Source organism: Paramisgurnus dabryanus, chromosome 11, assembly GCF_030506205.2.
Source record: "Paramisgurnus dabryanus chromosome 11, PD_genome_1.1, whole genome shotgun sequence".
Lineage (NCBI taxonomy): Eukaryota > Metazoa > Chordata > Actinopteri > Cypriniformes > Cobitidae > Paramisgurnus > Paramisgurnus dabryanus.
The window spans coordinates 33587557-33600624 of NC_133347.1; the positions used below are offsets into that span (position 1 = coordinate 33587557).

The 13068-nt window shown below is 39.2% G+C and overlaps 1 long non-coding RNA gene across 1 annotated transcript; it reads right to left on the bottom strand.

Annotated features, from left to right (window-relative positions):
• Positions 1-3202: 3202 nt before the first annotated feature.
• Positions 3203-12267, bottom strand: LOC141283015 (uncharacterized). The gene is made up of 3 exons (XR_012337973.1): positions 11283-12267; positions 9214-9264; positions 3203-3317 (listed from the first exon to the last, which is right to left on the bottom strand). It is a non-coding gene; the product is annotated as an uncharacterized lncRNA (long non-coding RNA).
• Positions 12268-13068: the final 801 nt, after the last annotated feature.

A 13068-nucleotide genomic window follows, 5' to 3' on the forward strand; every position in this document is an offset into this window, starting at 1 on the left:
TCCACGTGCAGCATCCGGAACCTATAATGGAACAAACACCTCCGCGTTCCGCTAGGAGCATGTCAAGCGCGATCCTATTTTGCAGCGTCATCAATGAAGTGTTACCCAACTGGTGCTTTATCCCTTCTACCGCGTCAATTGTAAAGTTCACGAATCTTTGTTGGTTATAGTATAGGTAATTAATCCAATCTACATTTTTGTTCAACGTTGACCACCAGAAAATGATGGACTCGAAACCCGCCGCGATTTGGTCTCGGGCCTTAAACTCGTCCGGCACGCCTCTTGGTACCCCTACCCCATCTATCCATACTCTATTGTCGAATGCTCCTCCAGGCGCATCTCTCTTACGTCTGTGTTTATTTTCCTGTTCCATGGTTTTTACAATTGTGAACGGCATTATTAATCTTACCAACGTACATTCTCCCTTCCAGGATCCTCTCAACTTACTCCGCAACTTCCTGTCTCCACATAACCACCATATGTCTGCCCTGTATCTACTTTGATTAGCCAATTCCCCTGCCCAGATTGTGTCTGTAATCAATATTGTATCTTTGCACCATCCCTTCTCAAACGATCCTCTATTCACCCCTAGGTTTTCCTCATTCCTAAAACACGTATAGTTCCCCTTATGTACCTGTACCCCAGGTGGTATTGCCCTGTCCGTTGGCGGGAATTTTCTCTCATACTCTTCACACCCTGCTATCTCTTTATTGAATGAACTTACCATGCATGTCCAGTTTCTATCTTGTATTGGTACGGTTGCTAACCTAGGTCTTGCTCCAGCACAAACAAAGCACTCCGTCACACCTACCTGTCTGGCCGTATACCTCGCCCAATCCAACCACTTATTCTCTTCCTGATAACCTGTCTCCATCGACCATTGCTCTTCCTCATTTATTGACTCATCTGTGGCTATGAATGCTACCACCGCCTCTTTATCATCCTTGAGTTTCTCTACTTTTTCCGCCAGGCTCTCCCCCACTCTTACTTTCTTTGCTTTTATCTCCAGTACCCCTTTTGGGTCTTTCCCTGTGAGGTCTACTCCTATTGTTATCCACATCGGTAACCATTTTTTCGACGGGGGTATCCCAATTACTATCGGATTTATTCCTGCCCCGTTTACTCCTACACCTCTTCTAAATGTCATGCTCCTTATAAATTTGTACCGTTCAATTGATTTAGTTGCTTTACTGAAAAACGGAGATTGCGGCACCCAACCTGGTTGAGTATACCAATGTACGTCAAATTTCCACGAGTGACAGAAAGGCCCACTTGGCTTTTCGTTTGAGGGCCACAGACAACCGTACACATCATGTTTTCGCCATGCTGCCTCATCGTTTCCACACTCGATTACTTAACATAAATCGAAATAGACTGTTTGTTTAGTTTCCGGATCTATTTCTATGGACAACATTCCGCTGGTTATCCCTATAAAGGTGGTTACCAGTAATATTCCTATCTTCTTCATTTTTGCTCTCCAATGTTTTTTATGTATTTATTATTTTTATTTATTAAACCGCCGCTACCGCAAGTACGCCAATAAATTTTTACGTAATCCTTTTTGGCCTCACAATATTCTACGACGATCGATTAATTGTCCTTCTACTGAAAATTGTCAACTAATGGGACAGAACTGTGAAAACATCCAACAACAATAAAGAATCATACAACAGATGTAAAAATATGTATGAGAGCTGTAAAATATAGTTAAACTGGATGTAGAATAACTTCGAAACACACACGTTAAAATCAAACTGTAAAACACAACTCTATATCAAAAGAACTAAAGAATTACTGTAAGATATCTTCAAAATGCCCTCGTAAAATAATCTATAACATGTAAAACAATTGTCTTATAAAATACTCCTGAAGGCATTTATGAAAATTGCAAAATGTCATCAAATATCTTCAACGATGCTCACAAAAGGATATATTTTAAATGTAAGTCCTTTGAAAATCATAAAATATTGTAAAATGTAAAACCCTTGAAAATCACAATATGTAGAAAAATATGAAATCTTTGAAATTCTCAAAAATCGTAACATGTAAAATACTTGAAACTCATAAGAATGGTCAAATGTAATACCTTTAAAAATCATAGAAAAATGTAAAATATTTGAAAAATCTCAAAATAGAAAAATGTAAAAATTTTAAAAAGCATAAAAAAAATTGTAAACTATAATATACTTGAAAGTTGTAAAATATCTAAATGTGAAATCTTAAAATCTAAAAATAGAAAAAATGTAAAATATGTGAAAAATCTCAACGTATAAAAATTTACGATATCTGAAAATCATAAAATGGTATCAAAAATTACGATATCTGAAAATCATAAAATGGTAAAATGTAAAATATTTAAAACTTTCAAAATATAGAAATGTAAAATAAGTAAAAATATCAAAATATCAAAATTTAAAATATTTGAAAAATCATAAACTGGTGAAATGAAAATCATAAACTGGTAAAATGTAAAATATTTAAAACTTTCAAAATGTCCAAATGTAAAATATTTGAAAATCACAATCTCCTCTTTTTCCACTTATTATTCCCTTACATACACAGTAATGATTATGTCTGTGTTTTGGAACTCTTCTTTGATTACATCCCTTACTTTTTCCCACTCTAGTCTGTCCAAACCACACCCAATCCTGGGTATAGCCAACTTTTTTACTCTTTGTTCTTCACAGTGTTTTTTGAGTTCCTTTATTGCCTGTCTCAATGTGTCGTATGTTGGCAAATCTTTGGCTTTCTCTTTTGTTATCAGGTGAAAGATTGTTCTTTGCCCTTCCTGTGTTACCGCACACTGTCCCACCACTTTCTGTTGTCTAACTACTTTGTCTATTCCATATCTTTTTCTGAATTCCAATGCTATTCCTTTCCCAAATGCACAATCTTTGCTAATGCAGTGAGCTAATGCTTCATGTTCTGGACTGTTGAATAAGTCCCCCTTTAGTTCTTTGAGTGTTAGTTTTGTGTTCTTTTGGGAAATGTCAACCTGCTGTTGTGAAATGTCAACCTGTTGTTGTTCCCCTGTGTTGGATTCCCCCTTTTGGTCCTGCAGTTCCTGCAGGTCCAATCTTACCGTATCCAACGATCTTTCTGGTTGGTTGGTAGGGGAACAACAAGACCAATGGAACCAAGTGTCACCTTTACCAGCTACTCTGACACTATGTGTTGTGCGCTCAGTCACTCTGTATGGCCCAGTCCAACGAGGTTCGTTCCACTTCCGCTTAAACACCCTGAGAAGCACCCACTCTGCCGATGGAGTGATTTCTGCGTCTGGATGGGCCGGGGAGATGGTTTTCTGTTTGGAAAAGCTTGATACAAGAACATTCAGCTTGGTAAAGTACGTTCTGTGATCAAATTTCATCAATCGGTTCAGGGTGCACTGGGTTGAACGGACCAGGAAATGAGCGCCCTGTCAAAAGTTCGAACGGTGTGAATGACGTCATGCGGTTAATGGACGACCGTACGGACAAAAGTGCCAAGGGCAACGCCGTGACCCAGTTCACTTTCATTAGTGTACAGATTTTTGCAATTTTTGTTTTTAGCGTGAGATTCATGCGTTCGACCTTACCCTGTGACTGAGGATGATATACGGTACCGAAACGGAAACGCAATCCCAGTGCACTCTCAACCTTCTGCAAATCCGCATTCTTAAAATGTGTACCGTTGTCTGAGCGAATGATTCTCGGAAAACCGTGACGCGGAATGTATTGGTTAATCAAACACTTAATCACCGAAATCGAATCTTCCTTCCCCGTTGGCCACGCCTCTGGCCAGCCTGAAAACGCATCCACGAAAACCAAAAGATAACGTTTACCTTCCACTCTCTCCCCCATGTCTGTGTAATCGATAACCACTTCCTCACCAGGTCCCCGTGGCGGGAAGACACCTGCGGCACATTTCACTCCAGCACGTACATTGTGTATGGAGCACACCCTGCAGTTAGCGATAAATTCTTTAACTGTAGCAGCCAGGAATGGGTGCCACCACTGGTTAAGATTGGAAATGGTTTGTTTGATTCCAACATGTGAGGGGGTGTGTGCTTGAGTGATAAGGGGTTTTATCATACTAGGTGGAATTACTGGTTTACCGTCCGGTCCTACCCAGCCGTTGTTCAAACGTACCGCCCCCTTTTGAAGCCACATAGACTTTTCCTCAGGTGATGCTTTGTGTTGCTCTACTGCTATGTCTGGGTCAGGTAAAATGTTATTGGTACCTTCCTGTTCTGCATCTTGTAACACCATTTGTGTGACGTACCCTGCACCTTGCTTTGCCGCCATGTCGGCTATCCGGTTACCCTGTGCCGCATCTGAGTTACTGTTATCATGACCTTTACATTTTATGATTGCCACCTGCTTGGGTTTCAAAATAGCTGCTGCTAATGCTATGATGTCTTCCTGATGTTTAATAGGTTTGTTGTTAGCTGCCATAAAACCACATCTTTTCCACTTAGGTAATTCTGTTACAACTGCACCCACTGCATAGGCAGAGTCACTAAAAAGGTTGATTATTTTTCCTTCTCCCCACTCTAGCGCCTTCGTCATTGCCACAATTTCTGCTCTCTGAGCTGACTGATGTCCCTGTAAAGGTTCTGCTATCAATATTTCAATCTCTTCCTCTTCCAGTGCTGCAATACCTAGTCCTGACCTCAGTGTTCCACTCGAATCTCTGAAACAACATCCATCTGAAAACACCATAACTCCCTCTGGAATGATTTGTGTCAACAAATCTGGTCTAATTTTCTCTTCCCTTTCCACGGTCATACAACAGTCATGGGGTTCTCCTTCTGTCCAATATGAGGCCATTGTTTATGCCCTCATGTGTGAAAACCAGATTTGGTTGTGCGAGACAGTTTTCCAACCGTCTTTGTCTCAGAGTGGAAAGTGTAAATGATGCTGAATTAACATAAGCTACCACTGAATGTGCGGTGAGAACTGTTAAACAATGTCCCTGTACTATGTGCCCAACTTTGTCCACAATTTTTGCCAGTCCTGCTGCATATCTGGTACATGGGTGTTCTCTTACCTCAATGTTATCCAGTGAGATGCTGATGTACATAAGAACTATCCGATTACCCTGATCTTTCTGGAACAACACTCCGTTTACTGTAGTCTTACCCTGTGAAACATCTAGGAAAAATTGCTTGTCATAATCTGGTTTTGCCAAATCTGCTGCCATGGATAAACTGCTCTTCACATCTATGAACGCTTTTTCTGTCTCTGTGTCCCATGCTAACTTTGCTCTCAGTTCCCTTGGCCCTGCCTTCCTAACCATTTCCCTTAGTGGGCGTGTCAACTCTGCATATCCTGGAATATAATTCCTGCTAAAACCTGCCAAGCCAAGAAATGATAACATATCTTTTACTGTAATTGGTTTGGCATGTTGCAAAATTGAGGTTCGATGTTGGCTGGACAATCCTGATCCCTGTGCTGACAATACTCTTCCTAGAAAAGTAACTTCCCTTCTACATACCTGTAATTTGCTTTTGTTCACTTTGAAGCCTTGTTCATACAGTCGTTTGAGCACTTCATGTGTGGCCTGGATACAGTGCTCTGCTGTTTCTGCGGCCAGTAACAAATCATCTACATACTGAATGAGAGTCGTGCCCTCCGGCAAGTTCACTCCCTGTAACATATCTTTCAGTGCCTGGTTAAATATCCCAGGGGATAAAATGAATCCCTGCGGAATCCGGGAATATCTTATTTGTTGCCCCCTGTAGGTGAAGGAGAAAATATCTCTTAAGTGCTCTGCAAGGGGTAAACAGAAGAAAGCATTAGCGAGATCAATGCAAGTATACCATGATTGATTTTGAGTGATTTCATTCAGAGAAGTGTATGGGTTTGGAACAGGTAAAGTTGGAGTTTTAATGATTTGATTGATTGTTCTCAAATCATGTGCCATTCTGAATTTTCCTGTGTTTTGTTTTTCCACAGGCAGAATGGGTGTGTTCCAATTGGAATCAGCATACTCTAAAACCCCTGCGGTTAACAAACCTTCAATGGTATCTTTGATACCTTCCTCTGCCTTTGGTTTGTGCTTATACTGAGGCCTCCAAATTGGATCATCACATGTCAGCTCGAACGAAATTTCTGGGTAATTTTTACAAAACCCTACATCTGTGGGACTCTGAGTCCATAACTGGTCGGGCAAACTTTTCAACATTGTTTCAGCATCTTCATGATCACTTTTCTCCCTACCATGCCATCTTGTGAGCCATTCGTGTTCCAACACTACAGTGTCTTTTGTTTCCTGTGTGATCAAATAATACCCTGAGCTAGATGAATATTTTACACCAGGAAGTTGGGTTTCCCTCCAATCTGTTAAATGCATTCCCTTCTTTACCATTGGTCCTAGATCTTTAGCTTGGTGTTGGGGGTGTACTAACAATGATATATGGGGTGATGCCTCTTCCCTCATTTTGTACCATTGTTCCTGTTCGGGGGTAAGTTCTACAATACCTGCCACTCCCTCTTTGCCTATCAATATTCCTGCCCCAAAAATTTCCCACTGTTCTCCTGCAATGTTATCAAATTGTTCTTGGTACCAGTACTCTTGTGTTCTATCATAAAACAGAGTGACATGCAGTGGATCTATCAGCTGGGTGTATGGCGCTAATGATAATATCCAAGGTTCCCATTGAGAGTACAGATCGTTCAGGGTGTCCCCTGTGTCCCCCAGAAGCACCCTCCCCCAGTAAATGTCAGCTCCCTGTGGAGAGGTGTTTGCAGAAAGTAACCATTGTCCATGCGTTCTCATTGTGGTCATGATGGAACAGTTCATGGTGATACCATTTTTTACTATAATCCCCTCCGGGCTGCATAGGATTTCAGCTCCAAGTTTCACTAGCAAGTCTCTTCCCAACAAATTTGTCGGTGAGGAATATGACAGCAGAAAAGAGTGAGTCAATGATTGTTTTTTCATGCACTGCACTGTGAGTTCTTTGGAGAATGGCAGTCTAGTTATAGCCCCGGAAAACCCCCTTACTTCAGTGGTTTCGTCTGAAATAAGATTTTTTGGAAGTTCAAAGTTCAGTGTGGAGTATGTTGCCCCAGTATCCACCAGGAATTCAACAGGACGTGTGTTTACCTCCAAAGTCAGCAAGGGTTCCGCCCTGACCCTGCTGAGGTCGTTCCGTGGGCTGTCTCAGTACCACTCCCTTTCCCCTCCAGTGGACAAAGGGTACTGCGAGTGTGGTCGTGGTGCTTTTTCCACATTAGGGGCCATGTGTGGGTTATGGCCTCTGCCCCGAGACGGTCTCTGTTGGGCTCCGAGTTCAGGTTGCCGACAATCACGGACGAAGTGTCCCGGACGACCACAACGGAAACACCCTTCCTGATACTGCACTCTTCCCCTCCCCCTATTGTAATCCCCACCCCTACCTCTATTGGAGTAATACATTGGTCTTTGGGTGGTTCTCTCCCATTTAACATTTGATGGGTCAACTTCCTGTTCTTTGTTATATCTTGGAGGGGCTTTCATCTCCTGAACTACCATTTGTATACCCTTCTTTTTCCCTTTTTCTTCATTTAATTTAGATCTTGCTTCCTGCAACTGTAATTTTAGCAACTGTTTTTTCAATTCCTCTACTTCCCCTACCTTTTCTTTTTCTTTTTCGTTCGCCCTAGACATGTGATGAAGGAAATGTCGTTCCCAAACCTCACATAAAGCACCTGGTAAGTCGGGGTTGGCTTTTATTTCATCCTGTACAGATTTAGGAGTCCCTTCCAATACAGCAGCTCTGAACATCTGTTCCTGTATTCTATCTGAATGTGGATGAGCCCCTGTTTGCTCTTCCCACTCTCCTTTGCATCGACTCAGATATGCTGCTGCTGTTTCTTCCCCTTTTGGAGAAAATTTTATATTGTAAAGGGTGCCTGCTGGCGCTGGGTACAGCTTTCGCAGTGCCTTTCCCCAATCTGATGCAACTCGACAGTATGGATAGTCATCATATAATCCTACCGTTTCTGCCTCTCGCTCAATTTCCGTAATCTGTCCTACGGTCAGTACCTGTCCCAATAATGCTCTAAGGTCTCCGATCGCCAACGTATGCCCTTGTGTCAAAGTTATTACCTTCCCTGTCCATTTACCCCCACCACTCGTGATATGAGGTAGCTTTGCAAGGATAGCTCCCATGTCTGTGAATGACCATGGTTTGTATTCTACCTTTCCACTTGTCTCCACTAGGGGGCAGATATTAGGTACCCTACAAATGAGATGTAGTTCCCTACATTCCTGTTCATCTTCTTTCTGTTCTTTCTTTGGTGTCTGTATACTGTAGTTATATCTGCTCTCCTCTTTCATCCTCTTACCCACCTTCATTTCTCCTCTGATTTCAACTGGATATGTTCCCTGTTCTTCAACCTCTATCTGACTCCCAGTCTCGTCCACTGTTATGAATCTGCTACTCAATGTTTCTCCTGGGGTGCTTTGTGCTCCGGGTTGAAATGTCCTTTCCTGTACTACGCTATTCCATTGTTCCCACAGTTCTTTCTCCAGAGCTGCCATCTTCTGTTCTGCCTGTGCCGCTTGCTCTCTATGTGTTCTCATCAATTCAGCTGTTTCTCTTGCTATTTCTCTCTCCTCTGTCTCGTTTTCTGTTATTAAATTTAATTTCCCTGATTTTATTTTCCAGCGATTTCCCTCCCGCTGCTCCATGTCCAACACACCCTTTTGTACTTCAAATACTGGCAACTGTGTATGGGGCGGGGCATATGGAGGTGGAGCAGTGGGTGGCAGTGCTGGATATATGGATGCTATTTCCCTCCCCTCCTGAATTTTGTTTGCTTCCTTCTCTTTAAGGTCACTCTTTTTTATTTCTACTTTCTTTTCTGTCTCTTGTCTCTCTCTATCCAACTGTACCAAAGCCACACAACTAACTGCCATACTATGCCACAAATGAAACTCTTCACATAGTCTCTTCACTTCCTTGTCATGCTTCTTTCTAGCTAGAAACCCCACTTCCTTTTTGTCCTCTCTCTGAAACTTCCTGTGCGCTTCACTTTCTTGAACAATTACTTGCTCTTTCAAACTTGTCTTCGTCCTATCTTCGTAACCCTTAAGTTGTTTCCATTCTTCATACATTTCTTGCAATTTCTGAGTCTTTTTGAGCCTTTCTCTTTCTTCTAACCCACTCAAAAGCTGTTCTACGGCTGCCTCCCATTGCTCTTTAAGAGTCTTCATGTTATTTTCCACTAAAATATGTCTTACCCTGAATATCTCGTTTATTCTTCCTCTCAATGTTATTTGCTGTCAGTCCTTCTGTAAATACACAAAAATTCTCACAAAATTATTTTCTGTGTTTTCTTAGTCAAACGAACAACAATCACCTCTTCTTATTAAAATTAAAGTTCACTTTAATACTATTGCCAGACAATAAAATTCAGTATTGTTACTTCTTCTTGAAATGAAAATGTAATAGTATTCAACTCTTGCTTGATGACGGTTAAAAAGGATTCAAGATGTTGTCAAAACTTAAATCAAATTCAATCTGGCAATATGTAACTTCTGTCAGAATTCAAACTACATTCATTCTATAAAACTTGTCAAATTAGAAATTTAAAATCTCAAAAATGAAATGATATTTAGGACGTATTAAAAAACAACATCTATCAAAGTTAAAAATGTAACAATGTGTCATACTGGTTAAAGTTAAAAAATAAAATTTATCAAAATTAAAATGTAAGAATATGCAATGCTGGTTAAAGTAAAAAACAAAATTTATCAAAAATAAAAATTCAATATTGTGTAATACTTGTTAAAATTAGAAACTACAAATAAGCTTTGCCAAAATAAAAAATGTAAGGGCCTTCAATACTTGTCAAAATTGAAATTAAAGTTCACATCAATAACATCTATTTCTTATCACACGTTCAAATGTCAATTTCCATAAAACAACCAGCACTTCTCAAATCTCTTGCTGATCTCACTAATTTTCTAAAGTTTTCCTGAAAGTTACAATATTCTTATTACGGCTCGAAACAATGCATCCAATACGCGTCTCAATCAATTCACAGGCACCATATGCTTTTATGATAACCACGGCTTAGTTTCAGACAAAGTCGGCTGAGTTCTATTAAACCCTGTTCCACTACTGCAATCGAAATTATTAAATATCAGTAATCGTTTGAATATCTCTACTTCTACACTTTTCGTCTATTATCTCTCTCGGACTGGGTGTATTTCTCTTCCGTACGCCCTTTTCGGCTTTGACAATCTATAACATATAACTTCTTTCAGTTGTATTTTTCTTCAAAATGAAAGTAAAACTACCAGCCCGTCACGGAAAGGAACCAGAATGAGAGCACAGCTTCTAAAGTGAAACTAAATTACGCTCCGAGCTGAGAAGTTCACAGTTTTCTCTTCCTTACTCTTAAATCTTGTTAGAAATGAAACAATCTCTTCTTGTAATCAATTCACCGAGAACAAATATCCATTTCAATATATTTTGAAATCAAGTATAAAGAAACTACTCTTTCTTCCCGAGTCACACCCCGGAATGAAATAAGAAAATGGACATCCACACTAAAATACAATAAACATAAAATATACTGCAGAAACGTCTACTCCTTTAAACATGAAATAACACTAGACAACTCCGGAGAATCACACATTCACATCAATAAAACAAAATAAAAACTGGATCCGTCTACGCTTGTACCGTGTAAATGAAATAATACTAAACAAAATCCCCCAAATACACACAATAGTAAAATACAATATACACAGGATATAAAATATGCTTTTCTACAAATTGAGTTAAAATTTGCTGACAGTAAATTGCAACCACAATAAATTTTTTAAAGACGGAATCCGACGGCTTTTAAAACTAGAAATTTTATTCCAACTTCACTTACAGTAAAACGATTAGTAATTGAACACATAAAAACTGAATTACGATTTTACTTATAATAAATCTAGACAATACTCAGATTTTAGGATGCTAAATTAAAATTTACTGATCATAAATCTGACTCAAAATAAAATGTCTTCGTAAAAATAGAAAATTAAATCAAAATTTAAGATATACAATTAAGTAAAAATCAATGATAATAAAATTGAATAAGAAAAATAGAAAATTTAATTAAAACCTAAGATATAAGATTAAGTAAAAACTTGTTAATAGGAAAAATAGAAAATTGAATAAAAATGTACTAATCGTGGAATTGAATAATAGCAAAAATATTTCGTAAAAAGATAACACTGAATTGCAATTCACTGGCAGCAAAAATCAATAAAAATATTTATCCAAAGAAGAAGTTGAATTAAAATATACTCACAGTAAAGCTGATAATATACCGGTAGCAAACAGCGCAAATAAACAGCACATTTAAAAATAAGCAGCCATTTCGTACAATCTTCAGTAAGTTTCAAATTCCTATTCTTTAGCACAACTTAACAATATTGCTTACAATAAAACTTTTTCAAATACCAATATTCTCTTCGTATTTTCGACTATTTCGTGGCTTTCTTACCACTTTCGCTTTCTCTTTATGCGGTCCAACCGCTGCGTTGCCCGTGGTCCCTGACCACTTTCTCGGGTATGAAACCCACTTCAATCTCTATGTATCGCGGTCCAACCGCTCTGTGTTCCCAGAACACTAAATCCTATTCTACTGTATTCTATTCCCGCGGTCCAACCGCAACGTGTTCCCAGAACACTAAGTCCTATTCTACTGTATTCTATTCCCGCGGTCCAACCGCAACGTGTTCCCAGAACACTAAGTCCTATTCTACGCGGTCCAACCGCAACGTATTTTATTCCCGCGGTCCAACCGCAACGTGTTCCCAGAACACTAAGTCCTATTCTACTGTATTCTATTCCCGCGGTCCAACCGCTCTGTGTTCCCAGAACACTATCAAATTTGTCCTACGTTAACAACGTGGTACGTGTCCACGTTCGGGTCCCGGACCCTAATTTTGGAATAACCCACAAAACACTCGTCAGTGCCGGGTTTCCAATTCTGCGTTCCAAACGCCTCCTGGTCCCGGACCAGTTATAACAATATTTCCTTTCTTTCGTTTCACAATTTTTATTTTATTTTATTTTAACCGAATAATTGTTATTTCCCTTTTTATTTTATTGACATATTTAATAGTTCATTTGAGATATATGAAATTTAGATAAAAATGACAATAATCATTGTATCATATCATTAATCATTCTTCACGACATTTAAATAAAGCAGAATTTTGATATAACAGGTATCTGCTTACCTTTCCTATTTTGCGCAAGTGGAATGTCGAGAAGAAAAATCAATGATGTCCAGTCCTCCTCATCACGTCGGGGTCACAAATTGTTGGACTTTAATCGTCCTGCATGTTCTTAATGAGGAGATCAGACACGTTACTCAAATCAAATTATTTTTAATAAGTATCTCAAATGAAATATTACAGAGCTCTGGGTCAAAAACTGTCCCTGTCTTTACACAACACCAATGCAGAAACAAATCCCCCGAGAAGCGGTTGATCTGATCTGCCTCTCCCTCTGACCCAAAATATATATATGTGCAATTGGGTGGGGGCCTGTTCGATGGAAAGTTTTACTTCTTTCTTAAAGGTTCACCAGACCCGTTTGATGGAAAGTTGTACTTCTGTTTTAGAAGTTCATCCTGTTATAACTATGACCGTTATTTCACCCTGTCGCTCCGACATCCTGTTTTTCTCCCCAGGTGTCTCTGCAAAGCAAAAGTTAAAAAACACACATACATACATACATACCGAAAAAACTCCAAGCCTGCTAAATTTGCACATGACATTTAAAAGTCAACTATCAAAACCCATATACAATGGAATCATATCTCTAAGTCTGCTAGACTATTCTCACTTTAGTACTATATGCCAAAGGTTAATACTCAAAGCTATTCTTAAAATCTTTATGATTAAAGGCAATGCAATCATTAATAATGCAATAATAAAATCATGATTATTCAAAGCACGGTTAATATTCATATTTCAAGGATATGCGGATGTGGGAATGTTCTAATTTTCCTTCAGGTTCTTGGCAACAGGTTTGTGTAATTTTCATTCTAAACAAATATGAACTAAATATAATAATAATATTTT